General features: G+C 44.7%; 1 long non-coding RNA gene across 1 annotated transcript in view; it reads right to left on the bottom strand.

Annotated features, from left to right (window-relative positions):
- The window catches only part of LOC107213210, a 27,544-nt gene extending 20,604 nt beyond the window's left edge, over positions 1-6,940 (bottom strand). Inside the window, exons 1-2 of the long non-coding RNA XR_004500023.1 lie at positions 6,866-6,940; positions 3,852-3,980 (exon numbers count right to left, since the gene is read on the bottom strand). This is a non-coding gene — a long non-coding RNA (uncharacterized LOC107213210). The remainder of the gene's footprint in view (positions 1-3,851; positions 3,981-6,865) is intronic.
- Between the last annotated feature and the right edge of the window lie 1,022 nt (positions 6,941-7,962).

The raw sequence follows: 7,962 nt of genomic DNA, 5'->3' as shown, positions 1-7,962 counted from the left end.
TCCCTGGGGTTTGTGCTGGCACAGGGACCTGTGGGAGGGAGCTTCTCCTGCCTTGGAGTTCTGGAAGATCAGGCTCACACTGGCATCTGAGCCTGGCTGTGCAGGCAGGACCGTGCAACACTCTATTGGAAATCGTATCAATATCAAAACACGATAGAAGAGATCCAAAACATCTGAAATAATTTTCTCTGTGTACACAGAGTGGGTCTCCTTGGGGTAAAACTGATCTTTCAGAGTTCAAGGGGAAAGTAAACTACTGCAGGCAGAGAAAGTTCAGCAGAACTGGCTGAGAACAACAGGCCACGATTAAACATCTCCAAAGTTAAGCTGTGAGGAGGAAAATGATTTTGCCTTCAGTTCCACAATTTTACACCCCTGGTGTATGACTGGTTTCTGTGCTGGTAATTTCTTTGCATTAAAGAAAGCCATGAATGCTCTGGAGGAGGCTGAACTCTTGGAGGCTCCGTGGGAAGAGGGGAAGAATGCAGAGTTTTGATTCATGCCAGAAGGAATGTGCTCACTAGGAAGAAAGTTTACAAAACTCGTTTCAGGAGGTACCAAACCACAGTGGGATCAAAACCTGCATGATCAGACTGACTTGGAAAACAGAGTGAGGAGCTGCAGAGATGGGTACATAGGGAAAATGGGGAGGGTCAAAGGTGGAGGAGCCCTTAAATCTCTTTGCAACTGAGAGAAAACAGAAAAAAGATTTTTAAGAACTCCATACTTTGTATTCTCTTAGATAAAGAGAACATAAAACGTCTGGTTTTCATCTTTTTTACACTTATGTAAAATTAGGATCAACTCACCAAGTTAATGGAGTTACATAGGTTTAAATCTGGCATAAGTGAGATAAGAACCAGGCCTGTCAGTTCATTAAGGACTTCATTAACTGGCTGCAGTATCTCCCAGAGCCTGTGTTCCTGCAAATACAAACATGAGGCTGCAGGAAGGGATCCTGCACGTCCTGGAGTGTGCTCACAAGCTGCTGCCCATTCCCAAGGCCTGGGAGAGGGCCCTGGATGGGCACTGGGGATGGTGGATGTGTGCTTGTCCAGCCCCAGGGTTGTGGGGGATGCACACACGGGGGGCTCTGAGCTGCCAGAGTGACAAACAGCACAGCAAACACTCACAGGGCTGTGCACACACAGGATCTGCCACTGAATCCAACCTTCTCAGGACTCCTTGGCTGCCAAAACTCTCCTGTTTATGTTTATTTCTGATGTAAGTTAAATATAAAACTTCATTCTGCCATTCTGTGCTTTCTGCTGAGGGATTGCTGATGGTCTCATGATGCTTCTCAACCCACTCTATGCCAATTTGACTCAAACATCAAGATAAATGTGTATTAAAAACCATCCACGAGAAGGATCTGAATAACAAAGCAATGAGCAGCTCCCTCACAGAATTTATTCCCCTTCAGGACTGATGGGCTCCATCGTTTCAGCTTTCTGTTTATCAGCTGGGAAAATGTGCAAATATCCCACGTCCCACCGTCAGGGCAGTTGTGAACAACTGCAAATTTTTTTGTTTAAGATATAGGTCAAGCAGCAATTTCCCAGCACAGCCCCTAATGAAAGCAAAGATTTTCTTCCTTTTAAGCACACATCAGACCAATCTAATTTACTGGGGAGAAAATTCACTTTAGTGCAGAAGGACAATCCAGACGTACACACTACTTAGGCTCTTGTTAAGTGAAAATTGGGATAAGTGGTACTAAGTGGATGCATAGATCTTAAGCTTGTCCTCTTCAATAGGGTGAATTTTACCCTTAACAAGAAGTGTAAGTAGAGCATCAGTGTTGTCTGGGTTTTCTGAGGATCATTAACACACAGCTGAGTTTCCCCATAAAGATGCAGCACGAAATGGGAATTAATTGAGCTGTTTTACTAGTTATGTACTTCCTGCTTTTTGCTTCTTACTTGTAAACTGTGAACTCCATTACGTCTGGACCAAATTATACCGGAGAAAAAGGTTTTGAATTAATTTCTATCAATCCTTCCTGGGATTTCCTTATGCATTTCTACTCCATTTCTGCTATTTGTTCTGCTGGAAATTTATCATATCACAAGGAAATCCTGCAGACACTTAATTTAGTCTTGGTGTGACTCGCTAGGTTTGTCCTTGAGAGGTCTGCTCGGAATGCAGCGAGGCAAGCTCAGATATGCAGATTTGATATGGGCCCTCCAAACAAACTTCACAGCCACAGTTCAGTCACCAGGGAAGGGCAACCTTAACCCAGGAAAGATTCAAACGGGGCCTGAGGGAGCTCCAGAGGAGTTTGGCTGTTGTTTGTCCTTCCTTTAGACAGCAGCACCAGGCACGGGAAGGGCTCAGTTCTCCCTTTCCCAGGCACCATTGGGTGTTCAGGCTGCTGTGGCTCTGGAGATGGATTTGATTTCAGACAAGCTTTGCAAGGGACAACGATGCCAGGGAAGATGGAACTTCAGCTCCAGGCTGCCAGACCTCCATCTGGAAAAGGGGGGACCCTCTCACTCTCCACAAGCCCTGCCCAGGGAGGTGCTGGAATCCCCATCTCTGGAAGTGTTCATGTGGCATTTGGGAGTGGCACTTGGGGACAGGCTGGGGTGCTGGGTTATGGTGGGACTGGATGATCCTGAAGTCTCTCCCAACCCTGATGATTCTGTGGTTCTGTGACAGCCCCTGCTCTGCTCCTCTCTGTGGTGGTTCAGGTTCCTGGGGATGGGCACTCTCATCACTCCACTGCCCAGCTCCTCACCTCAGGGGGATGAGAATGGACAATCCTGCTCTGTCCTGAGCAGCCTCTTGAGAGAATTTCATTGCATGTTCCCAAGCAGGTGGCCTGAATTGCTAATAGAGCTTGGAAGATTCCTTTTTCCTATATTCTTTTTCTCACTTGACCCCAAATCAATCTTCTGGCTGGTTCAAAAAGGCCCAGCATCCCAGGGGAATGTAAATGACACCTTGGTGTGAGAGCTGGTGCTTTTGGCTCGTGGCCCTGATGTCATTTCAGTGCTCTGTCCATCAGAAGAAGGTCCCCTGACACAGACACTGGGTTACCTTCGCTGCAGTGACTCATCATTTTCCCACAATTAAATTTTTGAGCTCTAATGCAAAGCAGACTTATCTGCTTTGACAGGACAGTACAGAATAAACAGAAAAGACTAAATTTGTATTGGCAGCTACCACTGAGCTGCAGTTATGAGTAATCCAGCACAACCAGAAAGGACACCAAGAAATCAAAATAGACTCCAGTGGCTGGAGAGCCAAAAGAGAAGCCAGAGCTGTTGGTCCCCAGGAACTCCCTGGTTAGAGTTGTACCAAGACCCTGGGTGGGAACAGCATTAATAAATGTTTCCAGGATTTCTCTCCTATATATATACCTCTAGATAATGTTATTTTAATCTTTTATCATCTTTTTTTTATTACTTAAAAAAAAAGCCATGGCACTGTGGATAATTTCTCTGTGTGCTGTGAAGCCTTAAGTGGAAAAACCCTCTCCTGGCAATGTGGCCCAGCATTCAAACACAGCAATTTCCTCCCTCCTGTGCCCTCCTGCACCTCCCACAGAGCATCCCATCTGCACAGCCCTCCACTTCCCACTGAAACTGGGATGCTGGGATGGGGCAGGAGTGAGACCCAGCCCCACCACGAGAAGCTGCAGACTCCAGTGGCTCCAGGAGCCTCCTGGAAACCATCACTCCCTGCACGGCTTCCCAGTCAGCTTTCATTTGTTCTGGCCACATGCTAACGACAATTACCTGCTGTCACAGATGCTTTCTTGTGGTGGGGACATCTGTCACACCTGGAAATGTTTGTGGGAGAGGAGGGGAGTCAATTTGTACACAAAAAATTGGGTTGAATCTTACCTTGGAGATCTTGGTTTGCAGATTCATGAACTCAGGAATCATCTGAGAGCAGACCTGCGTTGGATCCAGCTGGGTTTAATTCCCCCAAACCCCTGGGCCCTGTGTTGCTGCATGGCCCAGTCAGGAGCTCTGGGATTGAGAAAAAACATGGAATTTCTTATTATATTTCTATCACTGGCTCCAAATTTACATGTGCAATTACTGCATGTGCACATGCAGATCAATAAAAAATATGTACAGATGAACAGAACTTGCTGGCTCGTGTTTCAGCAAATTAGGACATGATTACACACAGTCAAAAATCTGGATCCTAAACCTTTGTACACTTCTGTTGTGATATTTTGTAATTGCTAATTGCAACAATATCTGTGCAGGGTATGTAATTCAACATGACAAGTGTTTTTAGCAGCAGGTGAGTAAGATCAGTTATTGAAACAGCAAAATTATTGCCAGCATTGAGGAAATGAGATAAAAATGCAAGGTCCAAAGAGTCTCATTCATATCAGATCTAACACAAGCTGGAGTAAACACAGAGAATTGTTAACTTTACATGTCAATAAATTATTTAAATAGTTTATAAGAAAACAGTGGCTTGGCACAGTTCTGACTTCTCAGCATCATAAACAGAGGAGTAATACTACACAGCTCCACTCATATATTTATATTTTGGACTACTCACCTCTTGTATTCTGTGTGTAAATTGGAAAGCCTTGAACATTAATATACCAGACACCAATTCCTCCCTCTAACAGCTCCCAGCCCAGTGCATGGGGGAGCAGAAGCTCTTTTTGTTACACGTAAAATCTGCTTCCATGGAGTCTGAGTTTTGGTCCTTAGGCAACACTTGCCATCATTTATTCCAAGCTAGCACAAGCCCTCATCTTGCTCTCCCTGCTCCAAGGAAGTGATGCTGGAGAAGGCTGAGAGCTGCTTTTTGGGAATTCCAGATTTAACCTTTCTGTCTGCACTGGGAGCTTTGGGAGCTGGGTGTGAGCAGGAGCTGCTGGTGGTGCCCAGAGCCAAGGGCTCTCCAGGGCTCCTGGAAGAAATGGACCTGGTTCTGTGCCAGGGAGTTTTTGGACTGCCACGAAGAGGGCTTCACTTTTAATGAATTTTTAAATGCCAAGCATCAAGGATGTGATATCCTTAATGAGAAGGACAGGAGCACCTTGCCTTTCTCCTGCCTTCCAACAAGAAATAAAGGCTGCTGGGTGTCCTGCAGGAGCCCCTGCGAGTGTTTGACATAACAGGACAGGGATGTGGCCATGTCCTGCAGTACCTGTGCCTTCAGATTCACCTCTCAGACACCTGAGATTGGTTTTGCCTTTCACTGGCCAAAAAGTGCACTCCTTTACAGTCAGATGATGAGCAGCACAGGCTCTCCTGTCCAGCTGCAAGTTCTGCCTTTCTTTGTGGCAACTTCTCTTTTAAAAGCAAGGCAATCACAAGGCAGGATTAATCTGAGTGGTCTCCCTTAGTTAAGTTTTACATGAGGCTGGATTCTGAAAAGCTGTTCCCCCACAAACCCCCCTGTCCTGCAGGAACACCTGCAGCGCTTGGGGGCTGCACCCAGGAGGATTTCACAGCTCGTGCCTCCTTCCTCAGCCCTTTCCCTGTTTACCACAAGTGGTTTTATCTGATTTCTCGGTGTTGGCTCCCTGCTCATGTCCTGGTGCTCAGTTCAGAAGGAAAGCTGCCATTTCCATAGCTGAGGATGGGCACAGAGAAAAGAGGCACTGAGGAAATGTTTGTGCCCAAAGTCAGCATTTGTAAAGCAATGCCACAGGCCCATGGCCTTCCCACTTTTGTTTTCACTTCAAGATTCTTTCTTAATAAGGAATAATGAACATCAACACCCAGTTATTCAGTAAAGCAAAGCATATAAGCAATTAAATTAAATTAAATTAGCACAGCCAAGCAAACAAAGCAGTAATCATTCAAGCCCTCTGTTTAGGCTGCAGCCATAGTGATAGACTGAAGAATAACAACATATCCCACTAAAGACAATTACTATCAAATTTTTATTTTTCGAAAATCTCAAACACTGAGTAAATACTAATTTTTGTCACAAAAGGTTCCTTTTAAATCGTCTTTCCCTCTCACTTCAAAATGTGACAAATCCCAGACAGAATTGGTCTTTTATAAGCTTCCTTTTACAGGAGTATATTCAGCATTATCTCCTCCACACAGTGTGAGCTCGGATCCTCCTGGGAGTCCCCACCACTTTCCTTGAATGTACTAAAACAAGGATTGGCCAGTCCAGAACAGTAAAGGATGAAGGTATTAGAGAATAGTCTTGGGTCAAGAATTATTATTGCTAGAGGCCTCCAAAATCTAGTTATGGGTTTCAGCAAACCCTGTGGGCTCTTATGATAATGCTTTTCTACAGTATTATTGTTATATGGCACTAAATCAGTCAGATTCATGAGCAACAAGAGGTCAATGTCTGATTGAAATTCATAAGGTCAAAAAGGAAACTAAAAATCAATTTATAAGATATGAAGATTTAGGTTCAAACTATATCCATGAGCAATAAAATTTCACATCCATAAATGTAAGAAATCAGTTATTAAACTTGAGGGGGGGAAGAAGACTTATTAAGTTTTACACACACATAAGGCAGCTAACACATAATTTTATCAGACATTACTGAAATCCTATGTGTAATATAAGAGATGATGGGCTAAAATGCTAAATGGTTTAGCACTAAATTATTAAGTGATGTATCCCTAAGGTATTAAAAAGATAAGAAATGCAGAGCAGGTGTCTCTCCCACCAACTCTTGATCACCAGTTTAAGTGCATATTGATAACAAATGCACTTTAGAGGCAAAATAGTATTAGTAATATTTTTGCAGTGCGAAAGCCTCACGTCAGAATAACTAAAAGCTCCTGCCTGACAAAGAAATGTTCATATACATTACATATCTATATATATATGTATAAAATCATGTGAAGTGTTAGCTCCCTGTGGAACAGAAATGTGCTTCCAGTGCAGAGGAGTTTGGTACTTACACACGAGTAAATAATGGAGGGGAAATAACAACTCCACCACATTGAGAAGGAGAATTAGAGCAAGGACTCTTACCTGGCCTGAAATGAAAATGCATTTTTATTAAAATTACAGATTAATGGAGATTCCTGAAAGCCAAAAGGTATAAAAATGGAACACTGCAGACAATGTGGGTATTTCAAGCCTAGCCCATGGATTCCACAAGAACTCTTTCTTCCCTTGCTATTAATTTTCCAGTTGTGTCCCCTTTGGATCGGTGATTGCTCAGGGAATGCTGCTCAGAACTGGTATTTTGGAATCTTGGTGCATGCAGCCTCAAAGGCAAACTGAACCAGCCAGACACTGAACTTCTCCTGCTCCAAACCTTCCTTGTTCTCCCCTGCTGGGAACAACCCACGTCTGCATCCCTCTCCTGCAATCAGTCCATCCAATCCCTTTCCCAGGGATTCCATCCATCCATCCATCCATCCATCCATCCATCCATCCATCCATCCATCTATCCATCCATCCATCCATCCATCCATCTATCCATCCATCCATCCATCCATCCATCCATCCATCCATCCCCTTTCCCAGGGATTCCATCCATCCATCCAATCCCTTTCCCAGGGATTCCATCCATCCATCCAATCCCTTTCCCAGGGATTCCATCCATCCATCCATCCATCCATCCCCTTTCCCAGGGATTCCATCCATCCAATCCCTTTCCCAGGGATGTCTGGACCCTGACAGGAGGATCCTTGGCAATCATTTTCTCTCCTTCAGCCAAAGGTTGATTTTACACCAGTGTTGAGATTTCATCTCATTCCCATTCCCTCGGCACTCCCAGACTGGGCAGAACGGCCTCCACTTGTTCTCCTCCTCCTCCTCCTCCTCCTCCTCCTCCTCCTCCTCCTNCTCCTCCTCCTCCTCCTCCTCCTCCTGTCCAGCTGCTCAAGTTCAGGTGTTTGGTCCTGAATTTGAGGTTTTTATCAGATATTCCCTTTTGCATCCTCTCCTGCCGTGGTCTCACGAGGAAAGGTGGTGAGGCTGAAGCCAAGGTGGTCACAGGATGGGAATTGTTCAGCTTGGCACCTTCCAGTCCTCAGGGATTTAATGG

Source organism: Parus major, chromosome 20 (assembly GCF_001522545.3).
Source record: "Parus major isolate Abel chromosome 20, Parus_major1.1, whole genome shotgun sequence".
NCBI classification, from domain to species: domain Eukaryota; kingdom Metazoa; phylum Chordata; class Aves; order Passeriformes; family Paridae; genus Parus; species Parus major.
The sequence above is the reverse complement of the archived record's forward strand: the minus strand, read 5'-3'. Positions and strand labels throughout refer to the sequence as shown.